Source organism: Sorex fumeus, unplaced genomic scaffold (assembly GCF_029834395.1).
Source record: "Sorex fumeus unplaced genomic scaffold, SorFum_2.1 ptg000073l, whole genome shotgun sequence".
NCBI classification, from domain to species: domain Eukaryota; kingdom Metazoa; phylum Chordata; class Mammalia; order Eulipotyphla; family Soricidae; genus Sorex; species Sorex fumeus.
In genome coordinates this window covers 17,263,730-17,283,233 of record NW_026606130.1, presented here as the reverse complement: position 1 = coordinate 17,283,233, position 19,504 = coordinate 17,263,730, and the positions used below count along the sequence as shown (strand labels likewise).

At 39.9% G+C, this 19,504-nt stretch overlaps 1 protein-coding gene and 1 pseudogene across 1 annotated transcript in view; both read left to right on the top strand.

Annotated features, from left to right (window-relative positions):
- KLF8 (KLF transcription factor 8) overlaps positions 1 to 19,504 on the top strand; it is a 265,628-nt gene that overhangs the window by 145,013 nt on the left and 101,111 nt on the right. The gene's annotated exons all lie outside the window — the stretch shown is intronic.
- Positions 6,439 to 10,239, top strand: LOC130038132 (ribosome biogenesis protein NSA2 homolog; annotated as a pseudogene).

The window sequence follows — 19,504 nt, the reverse complement described above, 5'->3', positions numbered from 1 at the left end:
GATCCACATTGAATAGACTTTAGTGTGAGATGTGAAATATAGATGCATCTTTAAGTTCTTACAAGTATTTATTCAATTTTCCAACCACCATTTGTTATAGAGGCTATCTATACTCTGTTTTATGTTCTCAGCATTTGTATCGAAGATTAACTGCCCACATATATGGGAATTTGTCATAGGGTGTTCAAAAATGACCAATGTTTAGAGGGTTTATCTTTATTCCACCACCATGCAATTTTGACCACCACTATAACTTTAAAATACAGTTTCCAATTAGGTAATAAAATAACTTGAATTTAAAAAAATTTTTCATTGTGTCTTTGGCTATTTGTGTTCTTTTCTGATTCGATATAAACTTATGATTTAAAGTGATTTAAAATGAACATATATTCAATCTCCAACATCTTTTGTTAAGCTGATTCTTAAATACTTGATATTTGAGATTCTATTTTAAATGGGATAGAGTCCTTGAACACTTTCTTTTCTAATTCACTCTTTGCATATTAGAATGCAACTGACTTTTCTGTATTGATTTTGTAGGTAACGACTTTGCTGTATTGGTTTATTGTTTCTAGGTGATTTTTGTGGATTTATACTCTTTTATTTTTATCAACATGTCATCTTCAAAGAGTCATAATTTGAGTCCTTCTTTTCCAATGGGATTCTTTGGTTCATTTTTCTTTTTTTTATTAGTGAAACATCATGAGGTACAGTTGTTGACCTTACAAGATTTTGTAGCTGGATTTCAGTTATACAATGATCAAGTACCCATCCCTCCACCAGTGCCCATTCTCCACCACCAATGATTCCAGTAACCCTCCCACCCCTTCCATACCCCCATCCCACCCTGCATATGTGGAGGGCATTCCCTTTTGTTCTCTCTATCCTTTTGGATTCTGAGGTTTGCAAAAGAGGCATTGAGTCGCAAACATGTTCAGTCTATATTATACTTTCAGCATGCATCTCCCATCCTGGGAGAATCCTCCCAAAAATCTTTACTTGGTGTTCCTTTCTCTGTCTGAGCTGCCCTTTCCCCTAGCATGTACGGCTGGCCTTCAAGACATGGAGTAAAACTCCTGTAACTTATCTCGACTATTCTAGGATGTTAGTCTCCTATTTTGTTACTTTATATTCCCTAGATGAATACAATCTATGTCTGCCCCCTCTCTTTATGACACATTTCTCTTAGAATGATACTTTCCATGTGGTACCACTTGTGTGTAAAGTTCATGACTTCGTCTTTTCTAACAGCTGCATAGTACTCCATTGTATAGATGTACCAAAGTTTCTTTAACCAGTCATCTGTTCTCAGGCACTTGGGTTTTTTCCAGATTTTGGCTATTGTGAACAGTGCAGCAATGAACATAGAAGTGCAGATGTCAATTCGGATATACTTTTTTGCCTCTCCAAGATATATTCTCAGGAGTGGAATTGCTGAGTCAAATGGGAGCTCAATTTCTAATTTTTGAGAATCGTTCATATGTTTTTTCCGAAAGGGCTGTACCTGTCGGCATTCCCACCAGCAGTGAAGGAGGGTCCCTTTCTTGCCACATCTGCACTAACACTGGTTGCCCCTGTTCTTTTGGATGTGGGCCAGACTCTGGGGTGTGAGGTGATATATCATTGTTGTTTTGATCTGCATCTCCCTGATGATTAGTGATGTAGTGCATTTTCTCATGTGCCTTTTAACCATTCGGATTTCTTCTTTGAGAAAGTTTCTGTTCATTTCATTAACCCAGTTTTGATGGGGTTGTATGTTTTCTTCTTGTGGAGTTCAACCAGTTTTTGCATATCCTTGATATCAATCTATTATCAGATGGGTATTGGGTGAATATCCTTTGTCATTCTGTAGATGGTCTTTGTATTCTGGTCACTATATCTTTTGAGGTGCAGAAGTCTCTTAATTTAAGATGGTCCCATTTGTTTGTTTATCCCTAATTACACTTGGTTGGTCAGTGGAGTGTCGTCTTTGAAGATACCGTTAGCCTCAATATCGTGGAGGGTTTTGCCAACCTTGTCTTCGATGTATCTTATGAATTTTGAAAAACAGGAACTTTCCCAAACAGCTTCTATGAGGCACATGTCTCCCTAATACCAAAAGCAAACAAAGACAACACCAACAAAGAAAACTATAGGCCATTATCCCTGATGAACACGAATGCGAAGGTCCTCAACAAAATATTAGCAAATAGAATACAACAACTCATCAAAAAGATCACCAACCAAGTGGGATTCATCCCGGCGATGCAAGGATGGTTTAACATTCGGAAATCAATCAACATAATCCATTATATCAACAAAAGTAAAGATAAAAACCATATGATCGTATCAATAGACGCAGAAAGCATTCGACAAGATGCAGCACCCGTTTATGATGAAAACTCTCACCAAAATGGGTTTTGAAGGAACTTTCCTCAAGATAGTCAAAACCAACTATGACAAACCCATGGCAAGCATTATCCTCAATGGGGAAAAACTAAGGGCCTTCCCTCAAGATAATAGGGACAAGACAAGGATGACTACTCTCACCACTTCTGTTCAATATAGTACTGGAAGTACTTAAAATAGTGATTAGGCAAGAAAAAGACATTAAAGGCATCCAGATAGGAAGGGAAGAAATCAAGCTCTAACTATTTGCAGATGATAGGTAAAGGTAAGGTAAAGGCCCTCCCGTTGATCGTCGATTTGCTCGAGCGGGCCCAGTAACGTCTCCATTGGAGACTTTGTTGTTACTGTGTCTGGCATATCAAATACTCTCGGTAGCTTGCCGGGCTCTCCGAGAGGGGCGGAGGAATCGAACTCAGGTCGGCCATGTTGGCCGCTTGTAAGGCGAACGCCCTACCGCTGTGCTATCGCTCCAGGCCCCGAGAACCCTAAATCCTCTACCAAGAAACTCCTAGAAACAATAGACTCGTATAGTAAAGTTGCAGGCTATAAAATTAATGCCCAGAAATGTATGGCCTTCCCATACCCAAATGCATAGCCTTCCCATACCCAAATAATGAGACAGAAGAAAGTGACAGGAAAAAAATAATCCCGTTCACAGTCGTGCCTCAGAAAATCAAATACCTCGGAATCAGCCTGACTAAAGAGGTAAAGGACCTCTACAATGAATACTACAAAACGCTACTCCATGAAATAAAAGACGACACGAGGAAATGGAAACATATCCCCTGCTCATGGATAAGAAGAATTAACATTGTCAAAATGGCAATACTCCCCAAAGCATTATACAGATTCAATGCAATCCCTATAAGGATACCCATGAAATTTTTCAAAGAAATAGATCAAGCACTCCTGAAATTCATATGGAAAAACAAACACCCACGAATAGCTAAAGTAATTCTTGGGAAAAAGACATGGGTATGCATTACCCTCTCCGACCTCAAACTCTACTACAAAGTGGTAATAATTACAACAGCATGATACTGGAACAAAGGCAGGTCCGTAGACCAATGGAACAGGATGGAATATTCGTACACACAACCCCAAATGTATGAACATCTAATTTTTGATAAAGAAGCAAGAAATGTAAAGTGGAGCAAGGAAAGCTTCTTCAATAAATGGTGTTGGCATAACTGGACAACCACATGCAAAAAACCGGCTTAGACCTCGACCTAACACCATGCACAAATGTCAGATCAAAATGGATTAAAGATCTCAACATCAGGCCATGATTCATTTTTCTTGACTGCTTGCTATAGCCACGACTTCTAAAGCTATGTTAAATAGAAGTGGAAAGAGTGGGCATCCATGTTTTGTGCTTTGTTTCAGAGGGAATTCCTTCCGTTTTACAACATTAAGGATTATACTCGTTGTCGTCTTGTTAAGGATGGCATTATTATCTTGAAATAGCCCTGGGAAAACTAGCTGGACGCATGCAAAACATTAAATTAGACCCCTTTCTAACACCATGCACAAAATCCATTCAAAATGCATTAAATACCACAATATCAGACATGTACCCGTAAATGATATTGAGAATGTAGCACTGTAGCACTCTCCTCCTGTTGTTCACCTATTTGCTCCAGTAGGCACCAGTAACATCTCCATTGTGGGACTTGTTGTTACTGTTTTTTGGCATATCAATACGCCACGGGTAGTGTGTCAGTCTCTGCCATACAGGCAGGATACTCTTGGTAGCTTTCAGGGCTCTCCAAGAGGGATGGAGGAATCAAGCCCTGGTCGGCCATGTGCAAGTCAAACTCCCTACCCATTGTGTTATCGCTCCACCCCTTGAGAATACATAGGTACAATAGTGATATTAAATCTAGAAGTTTTATCAATGACTTAGTGTCCCTGGCCAAACAAACAAACAAAAGCAAAAGTAAACATATGGTAGTACATCAAAGAAATTTCTTTCCCACAAAAGAATTATGAGCAAGGAAAAAGAACACTAAGGAGCTGAATCGTCTCAAATATACCAGATTCCTGACTAAGAACACTAGGGCCTTATCAGAATGAGGGAGGGAAGATTCCTCTCCCTGTTGGAAGCCTCAGCAATCCACATCCACATCAACATCCACAATCCTCTAGTATAGAAACGTATAGAAACGATGCATCTACACAACTGAACATCAATCTGCAAAGCACCAAATTGCCCCAGGTCCTGGACAGTGCAACCATATATGAGGCTTCATGACAATTCCAATTTTCATAGTTCTGACAGTCCAGTATGAGCACTGTAAATTTGATGGGAGAATTGCATAGGATTCCACCGTGCTCAATGAGTGAAAATTGTAACACAGAAGTCTCAACTAGCAACAACCAGCTCAGCAAATCCTCATACAATGTGTTTAGTAGCATCATTGTGAGATATAGCAATTACCACAGATTGTCCTTTACTGATATACTTTTTATAATTCCATTTGCCATTTTGTTGTAACAAGCAGTATGAGTTAAATTTGTTTGTGCCTGCTAAGAGGGCAGGCTTGGAGGATGGGAAATTGGGGACATTGATGGAAGGTCACGCTGGGGGAGGGATTGGTGTTGGAACATTGAATGCCTAAAACAAGTGTATTGTGAACATCCTTGAAATAATAGTGCTTAAATTCAAAATTAGAAGGAAATGATAAACAGAACAAAAATATGGAGAGAATATTTGCCCACCACTCATCTGATAATGGGCAACCATATAATGTAGAATAAACAACAAACCCTGTCCAAGAAAAAGGGCAGATGTGATGAACAGTCTTCATCAAAGAAGACAAAAAGGTAACTAAATGATACAAGAAAAAGATGCTCTGCATTATTATCACCAGGTAAATTCAAATCAAAAGAAAAATAAGAAATAATTTCACACCAGTGATGTCTGCACACATCACAGAGAATGTACTTAACCAGTGTTTACATGGATCTGGGGCAAAATAGAGCTCTATCTATTGCTCTGGTAACATTGAATCTCTCAACCCTTTTGGAAAACAATAAGAACACTTCTCTAAAGACTAGAAATTGAGTTTCCATATGACCCAACATTTACACTTCTTGACATCTATTCCAAAGGCCAAAAAACTCATTTCAGAAAATACTTTTGCATTCCTATGTTCATTGCAACACTGTTCACAATACCCAAATTTTGTAGCAACCGACGTGTTAAAAAAACTTATGACTGGATAAAGATTCTATGGTACACGTAAGTAATGAAATAGCACTTGAACTCATGTAATTTTCTGCTACTTGATGGACCTGCAGACTATCCAGCTGAAAAAACACCACAAACAAAGTTTTTAAAAGGAAAAAAGCTACAAGGATAATTACAGATATCACTGGGAAATTCAAATATGGATGATATATAAGTGTTTTATGTGTTTATAATTCTTATGGATATCTAGGATTTATGCTTAATACAATTCAAATATGGATGATATATAAGATAAGTGTTTTATGCGTTTATAATTTTCTTATGGATATCTAGGATTTATGTTTAATACAATTTTTCATGATGCTTATAGCAAACCTTATAATGGAAAATTCACCCAGTTGTTCTTTTGTGAGACCTGGGCAATGCCAACAGAGATGGCAAGGGACATGAGAACCCAGAGATCAAACCCAATGTTTTGCACATGCTGAATATGTGCTCTATTACTTAAGCCACATCTGTGGCCTAACACTACTTTTAAATGGTTCAAAAAATGGTACATAGGAATGAGGAATAAAGAGAAATAAGTTAACAACTGTTTAAAAAAGGGGCACATAAGTCTTCATTTTACTACTATTTTGATGCGGCTTTAGCCTTGGAATTTAAAGTTACGTACTTGACAAAAAATGGTAGATGTAGTAACAGGTAGGTAGTGACATATAGTGTCAGGTAGCGCCATGTTGAAGACATGTAGAAAAAGTGAAGATAAACTAAACAGCTAGGTATATAACAGTGTGATTCAGGGAGATGAGTAAGGTAGTTTTAAGTTGCAAGCCATGATCCAAGACCCACAAATACCCATGGACCTGTACCCCATTCCAACAGCTTCAGATAGGCTGCATTGGAACTCTGACCTGCTGAAATACATGAGGTTAGCCATATTCTACAAAAAGACACTCCTGACCCAGAGATGCCAGTGGGACTGTGTCCTATCCTCAGAGCTGTGTGGAGAAAATGAAAGGCCTCCACCCCAACCTCTCAACAGTCAGAAGGTGAAAGCTCCATATAGTTAAGGAGACTTAGAACGATCACGTAGTGAACATTATGCTCAGTGGTGAAAAACTGAAAACTTTTCTTCTAAGATCAGACACAAAATAAAATTGTGCCTGATTTTTCCCACCCTTTTTTTCTTTAGGATTGAGTTGGCTATATGACCCAGTAATACCACTTCTGGCAGAATACCTCCAAGGTGGAAAAACACATAGCAGTAATTACATTTGTGCTCTATGTTCATTACAACACTGTTCACAATAGCCAGAATCTGGAAACAACACAAGTGCCCGAGAATAGACGACTGGTTAAAGAAACTATGGTACATCTATATAATGGAAAATTTTGCAGCTGTTAGAAAAAAAATGAATTCATGAAATTTGCTTATAAATAGATGGACATGGATACAGCCGAAGAGAAGGGCCACATGGAGGGCGGGATCCACAGCTCCCGGTGGGAAAAAAAAACAGGTTCCAAAAAGAGCCGAGATCATCGGGAAGTCCCAGATGGGGTAGGTACCACATCCCGCCTCCCCCAGATGGAACCCCGGTGACCAGAAGCCTCTACAAGCACAGCTCGAGTATGCGAGAACTAGGACTTTTCCTCAAAACCGACACCTCTCTATATACAAAGTGATCAATGGGAAGTAAACCACCCAATGTTTCTCCCTGAAAATCAGAGTTAAGTTTGGAGCACGGCCACAGCCCCAGAAACACAAGGACTTAATGCAGAACCCAGCAGCTTGGAGCAGAAAAGTGAAAGGACTATGCGTTAATCCAGGCCATCATGTCTGCCCAGAGGGGAAAGGGTGTTGCCCCATTCGCCCTCTCTTCTCTGGAAAGAAAGATGGCGGCCGCATGGGAGCCTTGTGGACAGCAGGTATGAGCCGGGGGTGTGGGGGCAACTAAAACCTCATGGGAAGGGGGGCGTTCTGGTCCGTCCTTCACGCCCTACCGAGGTCACCAGTTACCCCCCGCGAGCGGCTCTCCAGCACAGCCACGGCCCCAGAAGCACAAGGACTTAATGCAGAACCCAGCAGCTTGGAGCAGAAAAGTGAACGGACTATGCGTTAATCCAGGTCATCAAGTCTGCCGGAGGGGAAAGGGTGTTGCCCCATTCGCCCTCTCTTCTCTGGAAAGAAGGATGGCGGCCGCATGGGAGCCTTGTGGACAGCAGGTATGAGCCGGGGCTGTGGGGGCGACTAAAACCTCATGGGAAGGGGGGCATTTCGGTCCGCCCTTCACGCCCTACCGAGGCCACCAGTTGTCCCCCATGAGCGGCTCTCCAGCACGGCCACGACTCCAGAGCACAGAAACCAATTTCTTAACTATCTGACTTTCAGTAGAAATACTTCCAGGGTCAATAAGTAAAATAGCAGAAATCCAAAACCAACATTTAATTCTTGAACCCAGCTGTAGAAAGCAAATCACTTCACAATGCTTTTTCAGCATGTCTGATTTGGGGGGGGGGGGGTAAACTCTAAATAATAGTGGTGAATCTTTTATTGAAACAATGAATCTAATCAAAGCAGATAGAGTGTTAACTAGAATTCATCTGCCTCACAGGGACTGGGAGGGGTGGGGGTGGGGTTTTATTGGGGTTCTTCATGGTAAAAAATAAGTATTGGTAAAGGGAAATGTGTTTGATATTTGCATGACTGAGACCTAAACCTGAAAGCTTTGTAACCTTTCCCACAGTGATTCAATAAATAAATAAAAAAAAAATAGATGGACATGGAAAGTACCATGCTGAGTGAAATAAGTCAAAAGGAGAGGGACAGACATAGAATGAATGCACTTATTTGTGGAATATAGCACACAAGGGCATTAGAAACAAGGGCCAGGAAGATTGTTCCACAGTTAGAAGCCTGCAACAAGGGCTGGGAGAGAGGGAAGTTGGGATAGAGAAGGGGAATTACGACAATGATGGTTCAATGAGATCTCTCTGGATGGGAGATTTGTGCTGAAAGTGGGAAAGGACCAAATTTCATGGCCTCTCAGTGTCCATATTGCAAATTATTATGCCCCAAGGAAGGGAGAGAAGGAGAAGGAGAAGGAGAAAGAGAAGAAGGAGAAGGAGAAGAAGAATAAGGAGGAGGAGGAGGAGGAGAAGGAGGAGGAGGAGGAAGGGGAGGGGAGGGAGAAGTAAAAGAAGAAAGTAGAAGAAAGGAGGAACATGGGGGATATTGGTGGTGAGAAATGTACACTGGTGGAGGAATGGGTGTTGGAATATTTTATGACTGAAACCTGATCATGAGACTGGTTAAAGGAACTTTGATACATCTACACAACGGAATACTATGCAACTGTTAGGTAAGTTGAAGTGCTGAAATTTCCTTATAAGTGGATGGTCATGGAGCATATCATGCTACGTGAAATGAATCTGAAAGAGAGGACAGATATAGAAGGACTGCACTCATTTGTGGAATATAAAATAACATAATATGAGTCTGACACCCAAGTACAGTAGACACAAGGGCCAGGAATATTACTCCATTGTTGGAAGCCTGCCTCATGAGCTGGGGAGAAGGTAGCTAGAAAAAAGAATGGATCACTAAGTCAATGATAGTTGGAGGGATCGTTTGGTTTGGGAGATGTGTGCTGAAAATAGATAAAGGACCAAATATGATAGCCTCTCAGTATCTATACTGCAAACCATAATGTCCAAAAGTAGAGGGAGTGTATGGGGGAAATTGTCTGTCATAGAGGCAGGGGGAGGGTTGGGAAAGGGGAGATACTGGGGACATTGGTATTGGAAAATGTGCACTGGTGGATGGATGGGTGTTCGATCATGGTATCACTGAAGCTCAAACATGAAAAATTTTAACTGTAGCTCACGGTAATTCAATAAATAAAATGAACCTGATCATGAAAACTTTGTAACTAGTTGTATCTCACAGTGGTTCAATTAAAAATAATAATAAAGTGATAAAGTGGAGGCCACCCTTTCCTGCTGGCCACAAGGAGCAATGCCTGAGTATCTGCTGGACACAGAGAGACAATACCGAGCTAAAGTACTTTCCAATATGAGTAAACAAAAACAAAAAGAGAAAGCAGGAAAATGGGAAGTTCTTCTGCCCAAAGTCCATGCCCAAGGAGAAACAGAAGTATTAAAATTTATTCAAACAGGAAAGAGAAAGAAGTAAGCATGGAAGAGGATGGTTACTAAAGTCTGCTTTGTTGAAGATGGCTTTATACGAAAACCACCTAAATATGAAAGATTCATTAGACTAATGGGTTTACGTTTAAAAAAAGCCCATGTAACACATCCTGACCTGAAAGCCACTTTTTGCTTGTCAATACTTGGTGTAAAGAAGAATCCCTCATCTCCACTCTATACTACTCTGGGTGTTCTCACCAAAGGTACTGTCATCGAGGTGAACATCAGCAAGTTGGGCCTTGTCACACAGGGAGGCAAAGTTATTTGGGGAAAATATGCCCAGGTTACCAATAATCCTGAAAATGATGGATGCATCAATGCAGTCTTACTGGTTTGACAGCTGCTTATACAAGTAGCTCCTTATACTCACAAAGACTGCATCTCAGTCAGGGAATCCACCAGTGACTATGGCCAAGCTGATATCTGCAGTCATCAAGGAGAAAAAGCATATGATACTGCACAAAACATTAAAGTGGCCTAGGCCTAGTTGTCTTAAAGTTAAAAAGATAATAATAAAGTATAGAAATAATAATAAATATTTTTAAAATATCTTCTTTCCCCTGACAATAAGTTATACTATAGAACTAGAGTAATCAATATAGTGTGGCACTGGAATAAAGACATACTTTCAGATGTATGAAATAGAATTGGTAGCCAAGACGTTCATGTGTATGGACAGCTAATCTTAAACAAAAGAGCAAAGAGTGTGAAGTAGAGAAAAGAAAGTCTCCCCAACAAAAGGTACATAGAAAAACTGGACAGTCGCATGTGAAAGATAAACTCTAAACTGTTTCCTACATCATGCACAAAAGTCACTTAAGGGGTATAGAGATTAATATAGTGGGTAGGTTGTTTGCCTTGCATGTGGTCGACCTTGATTCGATTCCCTGGCATCCCATATGGTTCCCTGAGCACCACAAGGAGTGATTCCTGAGTATATGAAGCAGGAGGAAGCCCTGAGCATCGCTGGCTGTGACCAAAAAAAGCCATATTAATTAATTAATTAAGTTAAAAGTCAATTAAAACAGATTAAAGATTATCTTTTTCTTTTATCTATTTTTCTGGAGAGCTTCATCTAGTGGTGCTTAGGCTTCACTCCTTACTCTGCGTTCAGGGATCATTCCTGTCAGTGGACCAAGTGGGATGCCTATGATCGAACCCATAGGTTGCCCTATGCAAAACAAGCACCCTCTATCACTCCAGCACTGTACTAAGATTTCTATATCAGACCTGAACCCCAAAATTATATTTTTGGAAACACAGCAGAAAACTTCATGACATTGAATCTGTGGTTCACTATCACTGGCCAATCGAATGAACTCAAAGTTGATCATATGGTACTGCATAAAACTAAGAAGATTTTGCATTGCAAAAGAAACAGTGACTAGAATAAAAAAGACAATATAAACACACTGGGAGAAAATATATTCCCATAACTCATCTGACAAAAGGTCAAGATATATAAAATACTTGTAAAATTTTTAAATTACCCAATCAAAAAATGAGGGAAGATGAAACAGAAACCCACTCAAAGAAATATGCAAGTAGGTGTATGAAAAATATTCTGCATCACTTATCATCAAGAAAATGCAAACAAAAATAACATTGAGATGAGATATCTCCTCACAACGGTGAGATTGGACATTTCACAAAGAGCAAAAACAAACAAGGTTCTAATTGATGTGAGGATAAAGGAACCTCCATGCCCTGCTTGTGGGAATGTCTGCTGACTCAACCTTTTTGCAGAATATAAAAACTTCTCAAAAACCCTAAATATTGAGTTTCCACATGAACCTCTAATACTGTTTTGTGGAATGTACCTCAAAGGTCCCAAAATCCTATTTTAAAAAGTTATCTGTTATGAAAACACCCCAAATGCCCAACTATACGTTAATGGATCTAGAAGCTGTAGTGTGTATACTTAATATGCAAAATAAGAAAGAAGAAAATAATGCCATTTACTACAAGAAGATAGTTATAACTAGAGGCTATCATGTCAAATAAAGTCAATCAGAACAAAAGAGATAGATACAGAATGACCTCACCCATATGTGGTACCTAACAATACACAATAAGGTAACCAAAGGCAGCAAAAGAGGAGAACCATTCTACACAATTTGTTGAGTTGGCAAGGGTGGTGGAAAAGGAACGGCATTGGAGTACTTGGGGGAGGGAGGTGGGTATGATGTTAAAAACATGTGCATGGAAAACCATCAATAACAGTGCCATAATGCACAGAACCTCAATTAATAATTTTTTAAGTGATCACCAATGGTCCTCTGAACCCATGAGAAGAGATCCCTGATCATGGAGCCAGGAATAAGCCTTGAGATGTGGCCCAAAAAACAAACCAAACAAGTCATCTGTGCTTCTGTGTTCATTGTAGTACTATTCTTCATTTTATTTTATTTTTTTAATTTTTGATGAATCACCGTGTGGGCGAGATATTACTGGGCCTGCTCAAGCAAATCCATGCACAACAGGAGGACAGTGACAGTGAATGAATCCCTGTGAGGTACAGTTACAGACTTACAAACTTTCGTGCTTATATTTCAGTCATACAATGATCAAGTACCCATCCCTCCACCAGTGCCCATTCTCCATCATCAATGTTCCCAGTAACCCTCCCATCAAAACCCTACCCAATTCCCTGACCCCCATCACCCCCTGTCTCTGTAGCGGGCACATTCCCTTTTACTCTCTCTCTCCTTTTGGATTCAAAATTCAAACTAGAAATACATGAAACATCCCTTTTTCATCACACTCTTATTAGCATAGGCTTTTCCTATCCTTTCTCATACATGCAATTCTCACCACTTTGATGTGATATCTTTGTCATTTTTTGAGGGGCGAGGCACACCCACCGATACTCAAGGCTACTACCTCAGGAATTATTCCTAGCAGTTCATGGGAGATCATATGGGATGCTGGGAATCGAATCCAGGCCAGCGACGTGAAAGGCAAATACCATATCCACTGTAATTCCACTCCAGACATTGATAGGCCTTCTGTAAAAGACACAGATAACTTACCAAATGATGACAATGAATTCTTCCATCTCGACTGCCTTAGAATAATGGCCTGGCTCATCAATAAATGAACACAGAGTGAGAAGATGAATCAGAAAACTGAGCCCAACCTACAAAATTTACATCTAAACATTCAGGGTAATATCAGGATCAAAAATCAAAGGCTGGAAAATTGTTTTATATGCAAGCAGTTTGCTTAGAAATGCCAGAGGAGCCATCAGACAACATAGATTTTGATTTAAAAAGACTTTAAGGGACAGCAAAGCCTGGCAAGCTACCATGGGTAATAACAGTGATAAAACCAATATTTTGATTAGAAGGCAATTCTGATTTCAGAGGAAATGATTTCAGATTTTTGCCTACCAATATGATGTTAGCTGTGTTTTATCTTAACTTTACAATGTTGAAGTATATTCCATCTAGCTACATTTTGCTGAAAGTTTTTTAAATTTTAAGTTGATATTGATTCATTTCAACATCTTTTATTATATCTATTGATATGATCCTTCTGCTTTTTTTCTGGGCTACACCCAGTGGTAGTCAGAACTTACTCCTTACTCTGTGCTCAGGGATCACTCTTGGTAGTTCTCAGGGAACCATAGTTCCATAGCTCAATTCCAGGAATTGAACTTTGTAGTGGGGGTAGTATATAGAAGAGAAGGGCCTTAACCTCTGTACTATCTCTCCAGTCCCCAGTGATGTGATTTTTATCCTGATTTTTGTTAATGTGAGGCATAACATTAATTGGAGTATGTTGAAACATCCTTGAGTCCCTGGAATAAATTCCATATTGTCATAATTACCGTTTTACGTACTGTTGAACTTGGTTTGACAATACTTTGTAGAGAATCTTAACAGCTATTTTGTTTTTCTTTTTATTGAATCTGGTGAGATACAGTTACAAAGCTTTCACTATTGAATTTCAGTCATATCATGATTGAACACCCATCCATCCACAAGTGCACATTTTCTACCACCAATGTCCCCAGTATTGCTCCCATTACCCCCATCCCATCCTACCCCCTGTCTCTGTGGCAGGCACCTTTCTTATTACTCTCTGTCTCTCTCTACTTTGGGCATCATGGTTTGCAATACAGATTTCATTAGAGACGAGTACTTTCTCTTTTTTGTTTTTTGAGATCTCTCTCAGGTTTTGGTATAAGGTTAATGTTGGTCTCATAAAAAATTTTGGAATAAATCCCCTTTTCTCAAGTTTTTAAAATAATTTGGGAGATATTTGTAATGGATTATTTAAAAATAATTGACAGAACTGACCAGTAAACCAAACTGACCTTGGTTTGTATTTTTTTTTTTTTGCTTTTTGGGTCACACCCAGCGATGCTCAGGGGTGGCTCTTCACTCAGGAATTACTCCTGGCGGTGCTTGGGGGACCATATGGGATGCCAGGGATTGAACCCAGATCGGCCGCGAGCAAGGCAAACACCCTACCCGCTGTGCTATCGCTCCGGCCCTTGGTTTGTATTTTTGGAATACTGATTAAGGTTTAAAATTTTTTAGGGGCTGGAGCGATAGGACAGCAGGTAAGGCATTTGCCTTGCACGCTACCGACCCGAGTTCGACTCCCAGCATCCCATATGGTCCCCCCGAGCACTGTCAGGAGTAATTCCTGAGTGCATGAGCCAGAAGTAACCCCTGAGCATCGCCGGGTGTGACCCAAAAAGAAAAAATAAATAAATAAATTTTTTTATCTGTATAGGTTTTCTTTTCCATGTGATGATTTTATTTGATTACTCTAAAATGATTTTATTGCTCTAAAAGTGTATCCATATTTCTCAGATTCTCTAGTTTATTGGCATAAATTATTGTTTCTATTATTTTATAAACTTTTCTACTCTTGTATATATCGTAACTTATTCCCTTTTGTGTAAATATTATTTATTAAGTTTTATCACCTTTTTTGTGAATCTTATGGCTTTGTCGTTGATGTTTATTTTTAGTGCATGTCTATTACTGAGTAGAAAGTTCTCTTGATTTATTGATTGCTTAGTCATTATATAATAACCATCACTGTCTTTTGCTTTTTGAAATCTATTTTATCTAAGATAAGCATTGTCTTCCCTGGTTTGCTTAGGCTACCATCTGCCGTTCTGATTGTTTTTTAAATTTTATTTTGACTAATTTTTTATTTTGTTTCTGTGGGTTTGTTTGTTTGTTTGCTTGCTTGAAGGCTCAAGAGCTGCATTTGATTCACTGCTCAGGGATCATTCTCAGTGGTGCTCAGGAGCCATTCAGTACTAGAGATAAAGCCTGGGCCTTTTGACCATATGGTCAATTCTTTGAGTGATCTCTTTGACCAATTTTTAGCACAAAATTTCAAGTGGGTCTTCTGTATGTAGCATAAGTTTGGGGTTTATTTTCTCATCTGTCTTACCATTACATGGCTTTCAATGAACTGGTTCATGTCATGGACAGCTTGTGAACTTACTGATACAATTAATTGACATTTTTCTGGAATCTGGTTGTTTTGAAGTCGCTTTCTTTTTTCTCATATTTTCTCTTTTTTGCATTAAAGTCAGTACCTTTTGCACTGAAATCAAGTTCCATTTGTCTCTTGTTATTTCTCTAAGGTATTTTCGTGTTTAGGTTAAGAAAACTTACATCTGGAGTTCTAATACGTTATCCACTTTTAATTTTATTAATTTTATCTTTAAATAAAAATACTGAATCACCATGAATTACTGAGTTTTATTATTGAGTTTTAGGTCAACAATTTTCCAACACTAATCCCCTTTTACAGTGTCCACTTCTCTCCACCAATGTCCCAAGTTACCCTCCGTTATCCCCAGTCTGCCTCTTGACAGGCACTATTTTCTTTTTTCTTTTTTCCTCTCTTTTTGTTGTCGATTTCTTGATCACTTGATCACTTGACATCCCGTTATTCATCAATTTGCTCGAGCAGGTGTCAGTAATGTCTCTATTTGTCCCTGTCGCATGCTACTGTAGCCCAATGGCATCTACTCATTCTAGGAATACGAACAGCCTCAAACCGATAGTTCAGAATCTTGATAAAGAAGTCTGACCATCACATAGGTGGGTGGCCATGCAATCTTTTGAAGTCCCGTGGAATCCAGTTGGTAATGGCTCTAGTTCAGCAGTCATCTCCAAATCGCATTACGTGTCCATCCCATCTGATTTTCAACGCCTTGGCAAATGAAACAGCGTCCCTGGTTCTTGATCGTCGACGAAGGTTGAAACTCTGGATTCTTTTTCTCACTTGAGTGAAGCGTGACACTCCAAGCATAGCTCTTTCAATTCCTCTTTGGGAGACATGAATGGTGTTCTCATCCTGTTTTCGTAGTGCCTAGGTCTCTAAGGTGTATGTTAATGCAGGAAGAACAGTGGAATTGAAGAGATTTGCCCGGAGCCAGAGGTTCTTCATCCTCTTAGCTACTTCTTCGACGCTCTTGAAGGCATTCCAAGCTGCTCTCTTCTTCTTGAGCAACTAAGGTGCCAGGTCATTCGTCATGTTGACTTCTCGACCTAGGTACACATAACTGTTGCATTCGGAGATGTTTGTCCCGTTAAGAGCGAATGGAACATCAGGAACGAGACCGTTTCTCATAAACATTGTCTTCGTGAGATTTGGCTGTAATTCAACCTTTACGCATTCACGGTCAAAATCGGCCAACATCAGATAAAGAGGGGAACACCAAATAAAGGTCTTGGGAGGACCCTCCCAGGATGAGAGAAGCATGCTGAAAGTAGACTATAGACCAAACATGATTGCCACTCAACGTTTCTTTTGCAAACCACAACACCCAAAAGGAGAGAGAGAACAGAGGGGAATGTCCTGCCACAGAGCCAGGGTGGGATGGGGGGATGGGGGGTGGGAGGGATACTGGGATGCATGGTGGTGGGAAGTGGGCACTGGTGGAGGGATGGTATTTGATCATTATATAATTGAAACCCAAGCACAAAAATGTGTAAGTCTGCAACTGTACCTCATGATGTCTCACTATTAAAAAAATTTTTTTAAAAATCGGCCAGCATTTAAGCTGCTTGGCTGATGTTTGGTGTTATTAGAACAATGTCACCAGCGAAACAGAGGTGGTGTAATTGCCAACCGTCTATCTTCACTCCCATTCCTTCCCATTCCAGTCGTCGCATGACATTTTTGAGGGTAGCACTGAAGAGTTTTGGTGAAATGGTATCACCCTACCGAACCCCTCTCTTGACGTCAGTGATCACCTCCCTGTATAATGGTGAGATCCTGGTAGTGAATCCGCAATACAGCTCACAGAGGATCCTGATGTATTGAGTTTGAATACCATTTGGCTAAGGCTTCGATGACCGCTTCAGTCTCAACAGAATCAAAGGTCTTCTTTAAGTCAATGAACATTAGACAGAGCGGCAAATTGTTGCTGAAAAGGTGCTATGCATGTCACTTAACCTCCTTTCAACACCTGGTCTAGAGTGAACACTTCTATCATTGTCACAGTGATCTCTTCCCTGACCTATCCCACTTCCATTTCCCAAACCCACCCCAGTGGCAAACTACCTATAAAGGACCAGTTCTCTTGCTCTTCTCTTCATTTGTCTTCAGGTGTTAATTTATTGCCCTACTGTGTTTCTATTTTATTTATTTATTTATTTATTTATTTTATTAGTGAAACACCATGAGGTACAGTTATAGACTTACAAATTTTTTGCTTGGGTTTCAATTATACAATGATCAAGTATCCATCCCTCCACCAGCGCCCATCCTCCACCACCACGGTTCCCAGCGTCCCGCCAACACCACATCCCCTGCATCCCACCCTACCTCTGTGGCAGGGCATTCCCTTTTGTTCTCTCTCTCTCTCTTTTTGGGTCCTGTGGTTTGCAAGAGAGGCATTGAGTGGCAATCATGTTTGGTCTATAGTCTACTTTCAGCATGCTTCTCCCACCCTGGGAGGATCTTCCCAACACCCTTTATTTGGTGCTCTCTTCTCTATCTGAGCTTTCTTTTCCCCTAGCACGTGTGGCTGGCCTCCAAGTCATGGAGCAAAATTCCTGGTACTAATCTCGGTCACTTCTGGGTGTTAGTATCCCATTTTGTTGCCTTATGTTCCCCAGATGAATGCAATCTTTCTGTGTCTATCCCACTCTTTCTGACTCATTTCGCTTAGCATGATACTTTCCATGTAGTACCACTTGTATGTGAATTTCATGACTTCATCTTTTCTAACAGCTACATAGTACTCCATTGTGTAAATGTACCAAAGGTTCTTTAACAGAACCAGTCATCTGTTCTCGGGCACTCAGGTTTTTTCCAGTTTCTGGCTATTGTAAATAGTACTGCAATGAACAAACAAGTGCAGATGTCACTTGGACTATACTTTTTTGCCTCTCTGGGATATATTCCCAGGAGTAGTATTGCTGGGTCAAATGGGAGCTCAATTTCTAATTTTTTGAGAATCGTCCATACTGTTTTCCAAAAGGGTTGGACCAGTCGGCATTCCCATCAGCAGTGAAGAAGGGTCCCTTTCTCGCCACATCCATGCCAGCATGGGTTGCTTTTGTTCTTTTGGATGTGGGCCAGTCTCTGTGGTGTGAAATGATATCTCATTGTGGTTTTGATCTGCATCTCCCTGATGATCAGTGATGTAGAGCATTTTCTCATGTGCCTTTTAGCAATTTGGATTTCTTCTTTGAGAAAGTTTCTGTTCATTTCCTCGCCCCACTTTTTGATGAGTTTAGGTGTTTTTTCTTGTGGAGTTCAACCAGTACCTTGTATATCCTGGATATTAACCCCTTGTTAGATGTGTATTTGGAGAATATCCTTTCCCATTCTGTAGACTGTATTTTGGTCACTGTTTCTTTTGAGGTGCAGAAGCTTCTTAGTTTAAGATAGTCCCATTTGTCTATGTCTGTTTTCACTTGCTTGGCCAGTGGCGTGACATCGTTGAAGATACCATTAGCTTCAATATCATGGAGGGTTTTGCCAACTTTGTCTTCAATGAACTTTATGGATTCCGGTCTGATGTTGAGGTCATAAATCCATTTTGATCTTACTTTTGTGCATGGTGTTAGGCAGAGATCTGAGCCCACTTTTTTGCATGTAGCCGTCCTGCCTATGAGTGAGATCATTCTTTGTCTGTTTCTTCCCTTCTGGCTAACTTCATTCAGCATAATACATTTGCTATGTATTAGCAAATTGCATGATTTCATCTTTCCTTATGGCCAAGTATACTATTCTGGGGTGTGTGTGTGTGTGTGTGTGTGTGTGTGTGTGTGTGTGTGTGTGTGATAGCCTCTTTATCCAATCATCTATTCTTTGTCACTTGGATTGAATCCAGTTTTTAGCTATTGTGAATAGTGCTGCAATCAACATAAATGTCCCTATGTCTTTTCTGCATTGTGTTTTTGATCCCTTGAGGTATATTCCCAGGAGTGGAATTACTGAGTAATAAGGAAATTACTAATTTTTTGAGGACTCTCCTTATTGTCTTTCAAAAAAGCTGGGCCAGTTGACATTCCCACCATTGGTTGTTTTTTCTTTGATGAATTTATTTATATGAGGTGGTGTCTCATTGTTGTATTGATTTGCTTTTAAATTTTTTACATATTTATTTACCATTATTTATAATTCTCTTAATTATGCTTTTCTTGTTTACATCATTTCAATACCATCCATCACTAGAGTGCCTGCTTTCCTACACAGTGTTTCAACTGTCCTTTCGACTCC